At 36.0% G+C, this 17891-nt stretch overlaps 1 protein-coding gene and 1 long non-coding RNA gene across 3 annotated transcripts in view; one reads left to right on the plus strand and one right to left on the minus strand.

The window, feature by feature from the left end:
* Nucleotides 1–4: 4 nt before the first annotated feature.
* LOC147643906 (uncharacterized) lies at nt 5–1359 on the minus strand. The gene is made up of 3 exons (XR_015271440.1): nt 744–1359; nt 262–410; nt 5–126 (listed from the first exon to the last, which is right to left on the minus strand). It is a non-coding gene; the product is annotated as an uncharacterized LOC147643906 (long non-coding RNA).
* Nucleotides 1329–17891, plus strand: part of E2f1 (E2F transcription factor 1) — a 46059-nt gene continuing 29496 nt past the window's right edge. The window contains exons 1-2 of one of the 2 annotated variants that reach the window (XM_086831929.1): nt 1329–1496; nt 1677–2093. The gene's annotated coding sequence lies outside the window, so the exon portion shown is untranslated. Of the gene's footprint in view, nt 1497–1553; nt 2094–17891 lie in introns of those variants that run through there. The other variant, XM_086831930.1, reaches the window with a different exon arrangement.

Here is a 17891-nt window from a genome sequence, read left to right on the forward strand (position 1 = left end):
CCCCTTTGCCTTTGCCTGCGTCCATTAATCATAAGTGAAATGCCAAAAAAAAAAAAATCCATATAAAACTGCTGCATAAGCCCCGAAAAATCTGCAATATCTCGTGCTGCGACTGCATCCCTTTTGCTGAAACGTAAGCAGGATGACTTATCAAGAAATCACTCAATTGTGCGGCTGCAAATGCAATTAGGACTGGCTTTCTGCTCACCAATCAAGATTTACCCTTCTCTGCTGCTGCTTTTTTATGTACTTTTCACATACCCTTTATTTTTTGCCATGGACTTTGTGAATTGGCAATGCGTTGGATTCCCAGACAAGCGCCGAAATTGTTGTCCTTTCCCAAGACCGCAGTTCAATGCACTTTTTAGTTGCACAGCCTTCAAGAGAGTTGGTCCAGAGTGCAAAGGATTCTACATACGAAAAAAAAACAAATAAGATATGAATAAATTATTAATTTTTTTAAATAATGAAAGGAGAAACCATAAATCAAGGACGATGTTAGCAACAGAGATGGTTTATGCTTATATGCTTATCGAATTTTAAATGAAATATTACAATGTTAAAAAATAAATATTTGAAACTTTTAAATCGACTCGGCTGTTGACGAAGATCAGAAATATACTTACATTTAGGGTCAGAAATAACTTATCAGCTGCGTTGCAAATTAATTAGGGAGCTATCCTAGACCTGAAATGTGTATGGTAATTTAACTATTTAACAGTGTCACATAAATTATGCCCTACCTGTGTTTTATTTTCTATGATTACAAGCAGAATAAAGCCCAACATATGCATATAAAATATACAGACATCTAGTACGTTTATTAGCATTTAATTATCAGACGAACATTTTATATTTTCGCGTATTTAATTAATATTAACATCAATTTTATTACAATTTTATTTTCCGTTCGTAATATGCATGGTTCGCGTCTGAGGAAAATCGCTATTTAAAAGAACGAAATTCGGCTAGTTACATTTCAAGGCGAAATGTTATTGAACAGCTTTTCGATATGAAATAAAAAAGTTTATAACAAGTTATAACCAGAAAGTAAATAAGAGGCATGAAAATCGGAGTTGGTTTGTTATTGTTTATATGTTTTTAAATTTGTGCAGCAATATTTAAAATGTTTTTTGTCTGGTGAATCCATGTTGGTTAATGTCGATAACTTTCCACCCGCTCTCGCAGTTTAATTCTTATCCAACACTAGACAGGTGCAGGGACGATATTCCCGTCTATCGATAACATCGGCGCTAACAGCTGTTTTTTGTTTATTCCGCTCTGTTTTTGTAAACAACAAAAATACGTTTGCCGGGCGAACGTCGAGTGCATATGTGTGTGTGTGTCAGTGCGATCGAGTGTGTGGCGGCGAGTTTTGCTTGAAATACCTGCCGACTCGAAAATAGTCGGAAAAGGCGCGTTATATTTAATTTTGATATTGAAAAAGCAACGCTGCGATACGCGGCGACGAAAGCGTGTGTGAAATAACAAACAAAGTATGTAGAAGAAGCAAAGTATCGGCACACACACACACACCCTCGAACTTGAACAGCAGCTCGTTTCGATTTTGGCTGTTGGAAACACGTCAAACTTTAAAGTGACCGGAGTGTGTATGGGAAATGCTGACTTTATTTATACTCGTAATAGTTATTGGCAATAACTGTTGCTCGTTGCAGCAACCACTAACTGCGGAAACTGGAAGTAGTGGAAGGTGGAGTGGAAAAAGGTGGGTGGCGCTATAAACGTCATCAACACCGCAGCATTTCGCCCCGCTGCGTTTGTTGTTGTGTTTGCTGTTGCTTTCCCAATTCGCCGTCTCTCTCTGCTGCCTTTCTCGCCGTCTCGCCGCACCGCTCATTCTTTCTGCAGCGGTGTTAAGAGAAGAGGAAGAAGCAGAAGTAAAATTCAGCCGCCGTGAGCACATTGCGCTAGTTGTTGGCGCTATTAAACCCAGAAATCGGCCGGATATCACCTTGAAAAACTAACTAATCGACAGGTAATACCGTTACCTACAATTTGAGATCAAAAACACAACGCTAGACCAACGGCAACCGAGTGAAAAACGTGGCGGAAAAATCCATAAAAAAAATGTGGTAGGTACTAGAAGTAGAGAATGTGACATGTGTATGTGTGTGTGGGTCGTCGAGTACCAGTCCCAGTGTCCGTGTGTGCGTTTGTGCGGGGTGCTGCGCTGGGCATTTTTTTCTATATAGAAAAAAGCAACTGTTTTTGGGCGTGCGCCTCCTTGTCCGCCGGCTAAAAAAGTTCATGTCGATGCCGGTCCAGCTGACGCAGCAGCTGAGAGCGGGGTCCATTGATAGAGGGGAGGGGGGATGTACTCAAAGCGGCCTGAGTGGAGATTCTTATAAGGAGGTGATGCTAAATGCGCACTTTATATAATTTCATTGCAGCAGCTACCTGTGAACTTAGGTTCGTTCTGCCTTTCGGTATAGATTTATCATTGTCTGTATGTGGGTGAGCTGTGCGTGTGTGTGTATGTGGGAGTGGGTGTGCGGATGTTCAAGCTAACGGTTTCCTGCCAGAGAATCCTATTCATGAGATTTCTGCGCTGACGTCATTCCAATTCCATTTGATGCAAATTCCAATTTGATTTATCTCAAGAGTAAACTCCAGGCTTGACGATTTTCCACCTACAGTGGGGAGTCGCAAAGTGAAACCTTTGTGAATTTAGAAAAACATTAGTTTAACAATTTTTGTTCTTCACTGCTTATAGTTTCCAACAAAAATTTTAGAATTTAGAATTGAATTTAGAAAATCATTAGTTTAACAATTTTTGTTCTTCACTGCTTATAGTTTCCAAAAAAATATATAAATATACTTTTTAAAATTTTTAAAAATACTTATAAGATTAATAGAAATATTATATCCGTTAGTTATAACTACTAGGTTCCCAATAAAATCAAGATCAACTCAGTCGAACTTTTATTCCTGTTAGGTATAGTTAGTCTTAACCGTGTACTAAGAAAGTTATCCTAACTGTTACTATTTTACAAAATATTTTTTTGTAAAATGTACAGGACTTTATAATCTTAAAGAATGAAGAATTTTCTTTTTATAATTTTCTTACAAATAATGATTTGAACTCTAATTAAAACCAACATTGCATATAATCAAATTCAAAATAATAATTTCCTTTTTACTTATGTTTGTTGGAAAAGTCTTGTGGTTTACTAATATCCCAAAAATGTCACTTGTGGTATAGGGATTATTAATTTTATATTATAAATAATTGAATTATAGCCCTGTTTCTGATATTAAGTGACCACAGTATTTATTTTTATTTTAGATGTACATATATGTATATATTTAATTGCGTGCGCGAGGGCAGCAATTGATGTTGGGGCCCTCGGAGATTTAAAATCTTTGATTAGGTTTTAATTGGGACCCAAAAAAAAGCTCAAACCCACGTTGCCAGACTGTCCGCCAAGGGATGCTGTGACTTTTACACGCGATCTTGGCTGACTCCATTTGGGGTGTGGCCCTACTTTTTGCCATAGTTGTTGGACAATTATCACTCCAAAACAGGCGCATGATGACTGCACAGTCTTATCAGCGTATCAATTAACCCAGATATGAGCAAAGAGAACACGGAAATGGTGCGATAACAAGAGCAGCAATTGTTTCTTAACTTTCTCCGCAAAAGAAAACAATTTGGAGGAGTTATTTGCAGAGAAGAGGAAATGCAAACATGGGTTAGCTTTTTTGGCGACGTCATAGTTTGATGACCTCCTCCACACACACACACACACACACACACACGCATATATTCACAACCAAAAATGGCCACAAATACTTGAGCAATTATGCACGTCTGTATACACATGCTCCAAAAGAGACAATGGCGGCCATCGAAGACGACGCCGCCACTGCCTTCTCATGGAGTTTTTTCCATCTCCATATGTACTGGGCAACGTTATTTCTCGAGTCTGCAGTTTTTATATTTTTTTTTTTTCAGTTTTTTGTTTTATTTTTTTGTATTTGGTTACTTTGATTTTGCCTGGCCTTCGGGCGCAGAGTCTTGGTCTCTTGGTCGGTCGGGTCTTTTATGAACCAGTTGGCTCTAAGCGCCTCTGTTACCTGTTCGCCCGTGTTTGGTATACACATCATTTTGTGCTGCCACGGTTTGCACCAAATTCAATATGTGTGTGTGTGTGGTGTGTTTGTTTCTTTACGGAAGCAGTGATTTGTACACAACGCTTTTGATTTCCCCCGATGTCGCCAAAGAAAATTCCAATCTATTGGTGCCGCGGTGCCATAAATGCAATGACAGCGTCAGTTTTTTCGTTTTTGGTTTACTTTTATCTGTTACTGTTGCGGTGATAAGGCCATATTTTTTGAGGTATTGGGGCCACTTTCAGTTGGGCTAAGATTTTAAATGGAACAGTGATTTGGAGAAAAAAATTTCCCAAGAGGTTTTCACGGGCATTCTAAGAATTCTAAGCTTACAAATAAATTAAATAGGTTGAAAAGTCAGCAAGTAATCTAAGTTAATGTGGTTCTTATAAGCGAAAGAAGTCTTTTTTAATCAATATATACAATTGTAAGTGATAAAATTGTCTTAAATTACATTTAATTCTTATACAATTTTCTTTGTATACTTAAAAAAACCTTAATGTTTCCGATCGATAGTATATTAAATGACCTCAAAGTTGCAAGAACCATAATAAATCTCGGTTTATTGATATATAAAATTTTAAAATGACAAAAGTTTAAAGAAATTTCCTTCTATACTTAAAATGTTTTTGAGTCAAAATAATAATAAAAGACTTTAACTTTAAATTAACTATTATAAATCACTGACTAAAGGTTTAGGTTTAACACTTTGCCACCTATTTTAATCACTCAATTATGTATTAACCTTTAAAGCTTTTTTCCCAATGGCTTTTTCTTATAATATCAAGACTGATAAGATTAAAAATCAATTCCCTAAAATCTGAATATAAATCACGGCTTTATTTTGGGTCATCTGGCAACACTCCAGCCTTAAAGCTCATCAAGTGGCTTTACACAATCATCAACAAAATTAATTCACGCACAAACATCAAATAAAATTGGCGCACTTGCTCCAAGCAATAAACAAAAACAACAACAGCCTTTTTTTTGTTGGACAGGCTAATACTTTTCATAATATATTTAATACTTGAATTTTATTTAGTACTGTGGACTGACCACTTTGGGTCATCGCTGGCCCCCCCGATCGTATCGTGTTTGTTTTTATCATGTGCTGCCTTTTTATATATTTTTTTTTTTTGAGGCGAGTGTGTGTGTCTGTATTAAGTTGTTGTTGCACTTTTATAACAGACCATAAGGGGGGAGGCTATATGAGGAGGCATGTCTCCATGCCAGACACACACACACATTCTCTGGCATAAAATACTTAAGCGAAACGAGTTAAAAGCGATTTCATTAATATGTTTTTGTTGCTGATTCTCCACGACTTGATGTGTTGTTAGTGTGTTGGCCTCTGCTGTGACCGCTGTTTTATTATTTTTTTCTTTGATCGCAGATTACTGCTTTGCCCTTGCCTTTTGATACCCTTTTGCTGTAAGTAGAGTGAGATATAGTGCAGGGTATTCCGAGGTCTTGGCAGAATAATGCAATTAAGCTAGATATAAGCTCATTTTCCAGAGAAAATTACTAAATTTGTTAACATTTAACAGTTGCCTAATTGGTAAAATTTGTTAATTATTTAGGGTTTTTTCTGGGAACCAGAAAGAAGCTCTTAGAGTAAATGAATCAAGGTTTTTCTTAGTAAAATCATAAGGTAATTCCAACCCTCGTTATTTTCATATGAAATACTCATAGATCGTTAGCTATTTGAATTTATTTACATATTAATTCTCTTATTTATATTATTATGTGTTATCTCCGCAATCTTTAAATAGAAATACTTATCATTTAATAGCCCTCCGCAAAAAGTGTATTAAGATTCGCTACTCTGCTGACATTGCCCATTGGCTAAATACATTTTTTTATTCTATCTTATATTGTTGTTGTTTCTGTTTTTTTGTTGCCAGTGCTGTTGGCTGGTTTCTGTTGCTTTGCCTGGCTATTTTTAAAATTTTTGTGCGAAAGCAACACAGAAAAAAGTAAATTTCAAGAGAGAAGCCAAAAGAAAAGACAAGGCAAAGCGAAGTCGGCGCAGTGGCATCAGCAATTGTTGCTGCTGCTTTCGATGTTTTTTTATTCATTTATTTTTTTTCTTGCTGTTGCTGCTGCGTTGGCCGTATAAAAAAATGTGGAATATGGAATTTCTCTGCGAGACCCACACGTTTTCACACAAACCTAGTATCGCGATTTTTTATGGCTCTTTGTGCGTGCAAATTGGTGCAAAATGTGGAGAAAAGAGAAAAGGAAGGATGCTGCTGGCTTAAAAAAGAAGAAAACAAGAATTAAGTAATAAACTTTCTATTGTTTATTTGATATTTTGATACTAGGGAATTTAGTTTATTATTATAAACACAAAATAAGAAACTAACTTCGGGAAATCGAATTAGATAAACCATTGCAATTTGCAGTTGAATTATAGGATCAAATCGGAAATTGATCATAAAAACCTAGGATATGCTTAATAATTTTATTTTTATCATTTAGGAAAATGTTATAAATTCTTTGAACTTATAGGTTTGGAAGTAAGACACTTAAATAAGTGAATTTTAGAATTTAATTTATGTCCTTGGGCTGCAAAAATTACTTAGTTTGAAAACCATTTAAAATGCGCGGAAAAGTATGCAACAAAATAGGTTGGGTCCTTGTAAATTTTTGATTTCATTTGAGGAGACTTTTAATCCTTAAATGCTACTTTTGTAGGATCTTTTAGCATATGAAATATAATTTTAAGATCCTTATATTCAGGAAATATAAGAAGAGCTGGAACCCTGATTGGAAAATTTGATTTTCCTTGTTGAAATTAAATTAACACTTGTTCGTTTAACAAAATCAATATTTTTGCTTTACAAACTGCGTAGCTCTTCTCTTCTTGGTTTCTGTTTCTGTCACAGAGTCCGCTGTCCCTGTCTGCTTCAGCGTCACCGATTTCCTGCTGCATTTTCAGCACGGAGGATGCTGCATCAGACGGTGGAGCACGAGGAGGAGGATGAGAGTTTTGTCTGGTTCCGCGTATGACAACTCATTTGCTGTTGCTCCACTCTCCCTGGCTGGTTTTGTGGGTGACATCGTCAACGGTGATGACAACCACGAATAACGTCAACAGGATTGAATACTCATACGCCATTCCCATTCCCATTTTCATTCCCACTCTCAGCTCCGGAACCAATTAGGTCACATTGGCGTCATGGCAGCTTCTTCTGGCTCCGGCACCCACTCATTCGCTGTTTTTTTTCCACTCCCTTTTCACCAATTTTATTCGTTTTTTGTCTCCCCTCTTTCTCTTTCACTACGGTTTTTTACGTCGCAAAGCGAGTTTGCACTTCATTGATAAAATGATTAATCGTTATGACTAATGTGCGGGTGTGCGTATGAAAGGGTAAGAATATAGAGAGGGGTATTTTTTAATCATTTTTGGGAGATATTTTTATTATTTAATTTCATTTTCATCACATAAAGTATTAATAAAAACGGTATTCTTATTTTTAGGTTTTCAAAATGTGTTAAATTTGTTTAATCTCTCTCTTTATCTCTGTAATCTGAAAGGAATCGATTAAATTGATTAAATGAATAAGTTTAGAAAAAGTTCGTTTACTTGAAACATATCTTAACTTTATTTTTTTATCAGTGTATACAATCCTCATTTGGAGTATTTCTGTATGTTTGCTAGACGGTGACGCGTAAAAGCGGATGTTTAAGCGATTTATAAGCAGACAGCATATTATGTTTTGGGGGTCTAATGTGAATTTGATAACAACATTTTTGGGTTCAACAGGGGTCAACTTGGTGTCTGAATAAATTCCTGAATGAAGCTTTGTATGTGAAGAGTCAAGAAAAATTATATAAATAATATAATAACAATTCAAAGTTAATTATCAAATTAAAAAAGGATTTTAACTTACTTAAATGAAATATAATAACAAATCCTTTTCAATTATGTATCCATATTTTATTTAAGCCTAAAATTAAAGATTAATATAACACAACAAAACGTTGAATAAGACTTTTATGAACACTAAAATGAGTTCCAAGCCCATTCGGTTTGGTAGAATCATTTGTAAGGATTTATGCATAAAGCATCACCCAAAGACATATCCTTGATCACCCAGAAATATAAAAATTCCCAAGCCCAAGACTTATATAAAAAAAAGGCTCACCCTAATCATAACTCCTGCCCAATATTTATATGACACGAGAAAAAAAAAACTGCAACCCTAGATAATTACATGAAATTGATTTGATTTGATTATGCCATAAAGGAGAACGATCGTGCAGCTGCCCCTCGAAATTTCCTGCTCTAATTGCCTAATGCAAATGGAATTATGCGAAAGGTAAAAGCATTTCACCCTAAAAGGAATCAGGCAAAGAAGGAACGAATAAGAACCTGGGAGAACCCAGAATGAAAGAAAGAAAAACTTTTGGTGAAAATCGATAACGAATGCATTTTATGGGACACGGGGCGATTCTTGAGATACAGCTGCATCCACCCCAGGACAATGGAAGTGTGAGTGAAGGACCTCAACGGCCATTGAGACAATTGCGAAAGTCGCTGGGTGTAGTAGTAATGGCTGTGAGTGGTTCACTTTCTTCTGCCGAACGGGAAAAACGCCGAATGGCAGCTGCCGAAGACAAAAGACAAGGCAATTCTGAGGACATTTTGCATCATATCCTGAATGAATAGGCAAACGGACATGCTCAGCCTCAGCCTCCACCTCCTTCTTCTTTTTCCGTTTGCCTGTGGGATGATCTTTTATAATCCCCGACATCCCAAGATCTTGGTGTACGTGCTCATAATTTATGCTTGGGCATCAGCCTCAATGGTTAGTCCTCGGCTACAGATACACACCTGCCCGGTCTCCTGTGCATTTTCCTCCTTCAGGACAGCTGCGTTGTTTGAATCTGTTAGATTTTGTTGTTTTATAATTAAGCGCCGTCTTCTCAAACTCCTTGTCTATGATGCCCTTCTGTTAATTTGTTTTCCTTTGTGTGGCTTAACAGGTGGTTTGCAGTACAGTTCATCTATATATCTGTAGTAAATTTAAAATTTAAAGGATTTTATATCTTTAAAATTGGAATTCAACTTGCTGGCAATCTTTTTTATAATCTCAATTCTTCTTGCTAATTTATATTTCCTTGTTTCTGCATGTTTATGGCCTCGAGTTTAAATCGACACACGTTTTCCATTGCCTCGATTAGATTATATGGGTTGGTATTATCCACACCCAGATTGTACAAGTGTGTATATCCCACACTCACGCACAGAGAGGAATGCCAAATCCATGTGCAGTCGCACGCACTGTTCGCGGCATCGACTGGTATATAGTTAGTATATATATATATATATATGCCTCATCCACATCATCGGCCATATCCTTTCCCTCACCTCCGCAGGCAGAAGCCGCAAAGTTCAAAGTCAAATGGCTATTTTTACTGCTGCCTGGTTGTTGTTTTACTGTATTCTTTTTTTTTAGTTTTTTGCCAGTTCCGTTCTGGTCTGGGCTCTGAGGATCTTGTTTGATACTCTTTCTCAGGAGTTTTGGATTGCGAGGAAGAGATAAATCTGTTTTTGGGGACTAAGAAATACTCTAATAAAATAAAAGGGTGGGGTTTTTTCTGAAGACAGTAAATTAGTTTTCACTTTTCAGAAAATAAATATCCATCTAACTAGGAGAGGTAATATTTATTTAATATATTCTCAAAAACAATAAAATAAAATAAATGAAAATGTAATTAAACAGGTTAATAATTATATAAATAAAAAACTAAACCGTATGGAGTTTATAATATAAACTAAGTCCTTAAATATGTCTTGATACAATCGTATTTCCAAGACTGCTCATAGCATTTGACCTAATCTTTAACTACAAAGGGTCATATCTACAATAAACAATAAAGAAACTTAACTTCGATTTTAAATATTGATAAATTATAAATTACATTTCAAGAATTGAATACTTAACAATAGAAATGATATTATTCGTTAGCATTTGACCTAATCTTTAACTACAAAGGGTCATATCTACAATAAACAATATAAAAATTAACTTCGAATTTTAAATTATGATAAATTATAAATTACATTTCAAGAATTAAATACTGAATAATGGAAATGATATTATTCGTTTATTGTCTTTCCCATTGCCTCGCCTAGTATACTCTTTCCATCTTAATTTAAATTGTTATATAGAGTATGTCAAAAGTTCGCCGCGATATTGTTGTATTCCCGTTTTAGTTGTTGTTTATGTTTTTTGCACTCTCCACACACTCTGCTGCTCTGTCCATTTGCTGCGCTTTATGTATTTAATTTGCCAGAGAGCCGTTGGGGCTCTCTTTTCTCCTGGTTGGAGCTTCCTCATCTGCGTACTTACTTGCCAAGCTCCATTCGTTGTCGCTGTCGTTTGTCGTTTATCGTTTATCTACTTTGCTCTGTAATTGCGGTCTCGCCGCATTTTTGTATAATGGAATTTCGTGTCTTCTCTTCGTTTTCGATACTCTTCATTCGCATAAGCTTTAAGGGTTTTTATATACATTGTTTACGGAATAATATTAAATAAATTTAACTAAATTATTGTTATTTATCAAATTGTTTGTGCAGTGGAAGGTAGTAAAAAGAAATGGAATAGTTACAATAGAACCTTACCCATATTATGCTCTTAAACAAAGGTTTTATATATTTATTTTACCAGAAACTATTATAACGGCCAGTTAATATAACTTAAAGCTGTCTTTTTCCCAGACATTTTTTACCAAGCAGATAATTTCCTAACCTGGTCACATTATTCATTTCAAATCAAATGTTTATAACTGTCAGTTTATCTTTCCAACAGCCAACATTTATCTTGATTTAGTTAAGAGTTAATAATTAAATTTATAGTACCTTAACTGTACGTTATCCATGTATCTTTTTCCACTTTCCCCCTGTAACTTTCGTTCTAAATCACTTTTGGGGCTTGTGTAATTAGCACGAGGCCCAAAAAAAAAGACATAAAAAACTATAGGGGTTAAAGTGAATTTGTGGGCTTTTTGTAGAGAGTCGTCGGTCCGTGGCATGCAGTAACAACAACAATTAAAATCGCATTAGTTCCCTCTATACAACCTATTCTTTCTTCTCGCCCTCATCGTCCATTCTTTACGCTGTTTCCTTTGCTGATTAGAGACCCAAGAAAAACACTATTTTCGTGTATCAATGTGAAGAAGAGAGAGGGGGCAGGAGAGGAGGCACAGCTTGCCGCAAATATGCAAAAATTTTCAGCGACCACAAAACTCGTTTCGCACATACACACCAAATAAAGATATAGTATAGGGTGTAAGGGACCAGAGTGTGCGTGAGGTTGAACAACATGCCACATCATTGTTGTTGTCTGCCCCACTTGCTTGGGGTCTCTCAATCCCCCGTACCCTTTCCCGCCTCCCCCTACATATTCCACATATCCCCAAATCCCTCTCCCTTGCCTGCCCCACATGATTAGCGCTACAACAACAACGGACCACGACGAGAGGAGGAGGAAGAAAAACGAATCGTTGCAAATGAAAATAAAATTTACAAATTCCATTCATGAAATTTTGCTACGTCGACACACACACACACACATACACACTCGCACACGCATACGGCAGTGAGAGCGAGAGAGAATGAAGATGCAGATTGAAAGCTGCGCAACTTCTCTCCACTGAGCTCCACCATCTCGCTATCCTGCTCGGTGCCTCCCTTTTGCGCCCTCCTTTTTGTGTTCGTGTGAGGGCGCGGGTGCATGTCTGCGTGTGGCGCTCTGCTCTGCTCTGGCACTTGTGCTGCGCTGTATAGTTGCTAGGGTATCAATGGGTATATTAGTAAAAGGGTATTACATTCTTTTACAGTAAGGCATTATTATTTTACTAGCACAAAATATTGCATTCTTTGTTGCATATGTTTTCTGATAAAAGTGCATTAGAGTTGCATTTTTGTGTATCCATTTGGGGAATTACAAATACAAAAAAATGTCTTGAAGGGCTAGAGATAAATATATATTTATATATATTTTATTAATTTGTATAATGTTGTTTTATATGAAAGAGAAAAAGAAATGCAATAAAGCTATGATCACCAAAAGAAGAAAAAAGTACAAAAGGTAGCCTACATCAAGGGGCTAGGATCTCAGAAGGTCATCAAACCTGTTTAATGAGACTCAACGCAACGCAATATTTAACATTTAGGTAGGAGCAGAGCAATTTAGTCCGTTAGACAAAACTGATCTAAATACATTTTAACAATTGTGTCTATTATACTAGAAGCAAAATTCTCAGTGTATATTCTGTTTTAAACTATGAATTGTGCTCATTGTACTATGTCACTTTATGGAGAACATTCCAACGCTGACCTCATAATTTAGCTGCCTTTCTTACTTAACTTAATTCTGTTTAATTTTTTTTTCACAGGGTATCTTTTATTCTAGTTTAGAATTCTTTAGTATTGCATTTTCAGTCTCAGTTTTGCTTCTTTTTTTGTCGCTCTCGCCGGATGTTTTGTTGTTGCAGTTGATGTTGTTGTTTTTGTTGTTATTATTATGGTTTTTTGTTGGCTGGCGGGCTTAGTGTCTGGCCGTTTCATCTGCCGGCTTACTTCTTGCTGTGCAACCCACTCCTCGCTCTCCTCGGGCTCCCCCTGTCGCCCACCAAACAGACACACTCCACTCACTCCAGTTCGTCTGGTGGGGTCTGTGGAACACTGCGTCTGATTCTTCTGATTCCGATTCTGGGTCTGCTGGAGCTGCGTGAGTGCAACTTTGTTGTCGCCACCTCCTGCCTGCTTCTTCCTGCTTCCTCCCACCCTCCCCATTTGCCCCACTTGCAACCTCTGCCCACCCCCCTTTCGCCTTCTTAACGCCTTTTTGTCGTATGTCTGGGCAATTACAAGCGAAATACGTTGCGGTTGCAACTTAACACACACATTTTTATGCGCTCTGGTTTATTATGCGGGTGATGCAGCAGCACTCCCTCAGAATGCTCCACCCTCTCTCCTGGTGCCTCCCCTGTCGTATACTCAATTTTCCTTCTTTTTTGCTGAAGCTCGTAATGTTCGTCCGTTTCCTTTGGCCCGTTGAAAATGCAACTCATATGCTTTGTTATTTTTACACATTTTTATAACCCGGTACCCATTATGTACAAGGGTATTATAGCTTAGGGCAAATCGAGAATGAATGTAGGAGACAGAAAGAGGCATCTCAGACTATATAAGTATATCATTTCTTAATTCGAATATGTTTTCCAACTTAGGTTTTCCAAAAATGTAAGCATTATTTAAAACAGGACACATATTCCTTCCAATTTTCCCACAATGCTATGGGTTTCGGGATTTTACATTTGTAAGTATATTTCCTATACTTAGGGGCTCAGAAAACATCTGAAATTCTGTCCTGATTTTGTACATAATCTCGAAAAAAGACGAATTTCCTAAAATTTTCTAAGACAATCCTCATAGAAATATTATTAATTTTGACCTCAAGAGTAGAATATAATTTTTCTGTGTGCAAAAAAACGATGCAACGTCATCAGTTGCTTCTTTTTCTTATTGTTATTGTCGTTGTCCCTGCTTTGCCGGCGTTTATTTATTACGAGAGAGGCGGCAGACGTGTCTACCTCCTTTGACCCCCCACTCCACCATGCATCGGGAATGGAGGAGCTGGTCCTGCATTGGGCTCAATTTTCAAACGATTTCAATGGAATTCTCAATGTGAGTGCAAACGAAGGAGCCTAAGGATGGCATAAAGGCGGAGAGCTGTGGCAGATGAATGTCTGGAGAGCCAGACACGCATCCTCTTCTCAGCCTAGCGTGCCGTACACGGAGAGAAATATGTTAGTCCCTACTACAAAAATAGGAATAGTCCCAACTACAATTAGACATCAAAATACTTCTGAAACAGTGACGTTTACGAAATACCTTAAAATCAGAAATATTGTTTCAAAGATCGATAAATATTCCTTGGAAAAATTTGCTTTTGATTTCATCCATTTTGAAATCGTATTTTAAATAATAATAATAGTAACAATTTAAAATAAAGTAGGGGAACATATGTTAATAATATTAATAGTAGTAATATATATCTTAACTTCAACAAATTATATTATTTCCACTGTATGCTGGCACTTTGCTTTACACAACCAGCAGCAACAACAATATCAACAGCTCCAATAACAACTTTATGGGACAACCTCCTGCAAGGCGGCGCATAATTTGTGGAAGCTTTTTCTGGCAAAGGTTATATGGATTTTGTGGAGCATTGGCTTACCGCGGAATACATTAATATAAATGAAAGATTAAAATTGTTTGAATGAAATGCGGATATATACGTAAATATATTTGCAAGCATTATAAAAGCTTATTGAAAATGTTACAGTTTAACATTATTCATAAAATGGGTAAAAGTTAGAGAAAATATACTGTTCTTTCTAATAAAAAAGATTTAACTTTTAAAAGGAGGACCCACATTTGGGGCTTTAATGAAACTTGCCTATAGATTCCTTCCTCTTTTGCAAAGAATATTATAAGATAAATACATCATATTTACAGGATTTGGTATAGAGATATATTTTTTTTTAAACAATAAAATATGAAGCTAAAATATAGAGTACATTTTATTTGTAAGATACAATGATCTATACGTTAAATTGATTTTAAATCTACATCAATATAGCAAATTTCTTACCACAAGAAGGGTATTAAAGTCTCGAATATATCTTCCAAATAACTTAATTTCTTATTCCTCTTGGCTTATATTTTGTTTTTACTGTTTTGTCTTGAATGCAGCCGCCGTTGGCGGTGGTCCCCTTTCCCTTTCCATTCTTTTTCTTGCTTAAAATCCTTCTCTCTTTCTCCTTCAGAATCTGGCGTCTCGCCTCGAATATTGTTTTTGTAGATTGCTCCTGCTGATGCAGTTGTTGTTGTTGTTGTTGTTTGGTGTTGTTTACGTTTTTGTGATGCCCTTTTTGGAGCGAAAAATACAACCTCAGCCATAACAACACAATGTGTTGAATGTTATCGGACAAACTGGTTACGCGATTGGTTACATTTCATTATAAAGCCGTTTATCGGTCTTATGTGTAAAATATATATAGTCATACCACACTGTTTGGAGCTTAGTTAAGGATATTCCTGTAGTCCTAACCTAACATTTGGTATCTTTCTTGGGTCTTGCCTGGAACTTCTTCTTCTGCTCGCTTATCTTTTGTATCACCAAACTTGGGTTTCGTTCAAGTTTATTGCGGTTTCTTTTCGGCTTCTCTTCCTCGAATGTTTTTTATTTTACAGCTATTGTTGCATTTGTCGCATTTCTGTGGCTTTTTGTCTGCTTCTTGTGCCCTCTTTTACAGATAGCACAATTAATACAAGCCGGTTTTTAGCTACACAACAATATTGTTCCCTTTAAAATAATTGTTTTTGTATTAAAATGACACAGAAGTTGTGATGGTTTTTAAATCCATTTCACTGGCGCTCATAAGTATGCTATAAAATTGTAAACACCAGGAAAATGAGTTATTTACCATAAATTTATAAACTTTAACATTCCATATTCAGAGTTTTCATTATTTTTTATTTTATTATTTCTTAAATTTTATTTTATTCCTAAGGAACATATAATATAACTCATAGGAAGAAAATAAATCCGATACTGTACAACACTGCGTATGCGCAATATGCTTAATTTACTTTCCTAGGGTATTAAGATCTCCTCTTCTGCTCAGACTTCCCTTGTTATTTGGCAAATTCCTTTTCTCCTGGCAGGACACGCGTTTCGAGAGCAAACCACAAAAAAAAAATGAAGAAGGAAGAAGAAACCGAAAACTGCAACAAAAATAATGAATTCCTTCTTTGGGCTTTAACCTCAAATTGGCTTAACTTCATTTATTTCATTGCATCGCGTAGCCCACATGGGGTTGGGTTGCCTCTTGCTGGCCACGAACGGGTTAAGATAATGCAAACAAGCGAAATATTTCACTTTTGCGGTTTGTGAATGCGGATTTAAGGGGAGACAAGAAGGAGGGTCGGGCAGCACCCTTTTTGGCCAAGTCGCGAGCCACGAGTTAATCGCCTGAGCTTCTTGGCCAGCTAAGCCTGACAAACTGACACTCTTCACACTGGGAGCAGGGGAACGGGGTGCAGTGCTTATGCAGATTCCTTACATTCCTTACATATATAAGGATTCTTGGCAGAATGTCGGGAATCAGCTATAATCCTGGCAAAAACTTAACAAAGGGAAATAACTTTAAGTATTTTTTTATAATTTAGAAAAGAGATTGTAATAATAGCTATTATTATGGGAAGAATTTTATTAATAATACTATATTAATAATAATATAATAATATTATAATACAATATTAATAATAATATTATAAATAATAATTTTCAAACAGTTTCCATATCAGTATTTAATGCTAATTTAGCATAAGGTTATTTTTATTTGAATATAAAATATATTTAAGAACATTTATAAGAATTTTCTATAAGAGGTCTTCGTCATGACAGATCTTTCCTTCTTTCGTCATAAAAGATCTTTTAAGAATGTTACAATTATTAAATCAAAGTTTTACAATCGAAACTTGCTGAGATATATTTCTTACTTCCAGTTTATAATATCATTTATATTTTGATATATCCCTAGCTATTCTATATTTCTTCTTGATCGAAGTTATCCCCAAGTTAAATCCAATTTTGAACCAGAAAAAAAAGTTTAAAAATCAACTTTCCCTTGTGCAAAAATTTGTTGTTAAGCCGAAACACATATAATCATTGTTTTTGTGCCAGAATTAAAAACAAAAGCGTTTCGGTTGTTAAAAGCCTGGCTACACGGACACGATCCAATCGATTCGAGCAGATGGAAGGCTGGTGGAATAACCTTGGAATCGAGACTGATCAATATTCCGCAATATAATTTTCGTGGTCAGTTCAAAAACCACGATTGTGGCTCTCGGCAATGGAAGGAAGCGCTTGCTGCACACACACATTAAATTACATCAAATTATGCTGAAATGCGAGCTAAATATGCGGCGGTGAATTTCGTTATGTTCAAGGCTTTATAATTAGTTCAACTCTAAAACGACCCGACCCATTATGCTTGTGTGAGAGAGATTATCGGGTTCAAAAGCATCTCTACGCGTTTTTTGCAGTTGTTTTCCAGCTTTTTGTTTTGTTTTTAATATATTTTTTTGGTGCTTGTGCCAGGAGCCAGGAGCCATGGAACTGAGGCTGTGTGCACTGCTGGGCATAAAATATTTTTAACGCTTCAAAGGGTAAAAGCCTCACGCAGAAGGAAACAAAACAAAAAATATATATATATATTTTATTGCATTTTAATGCCACTGAAATTCCATTTAATTGGCATTGTTGTGAACCAACTACTACTGCACACTGATTCCAATTTATGTTTAATTGTGGAAGACTGTAACTTTCTTAGTTACTTAATGAACTTGATAGGTTTTTACACATTTTATTAGACTTTCTTTTCGTTAGTCATTCCTATAAGCTATTATTACAAGAGATCACTACTTTTAAATCTATTTAAGTCCTTTACAAATTTAATTTGGAACCTTGTAATTTCTTACTTCCTTAATGAACTTAATAGGTTTTTGGGCTTATTGTTAACAAACACTTTCATGATATTAGACTTTGTTTAAGTTAGTTAAAACGAATTAAACCCTTTTAATATTAAATGTGGAACCCTTTAATTTATTATTTATTCTCATTGAGTTCAATAGGTTTTTGGTATTATAGTGAATATATAATAATACT

Source organism: Drosophila serrata, unplaced genomic scaffold (genome assembly GCF_035046125.1).
Source record: "Drosophila serrata isolate PLE 108 unplaced genomic scaffold, ASM3504612v1 contig_241, whole genome shotgun sequence".
In the NCBI taxonomy this organism is placed as follows: Eukaryota; Metazoa; Arthropoda; class Insecta; order Diptera; family Drosophilidae; genus Drosophila; species Drosophila serrata.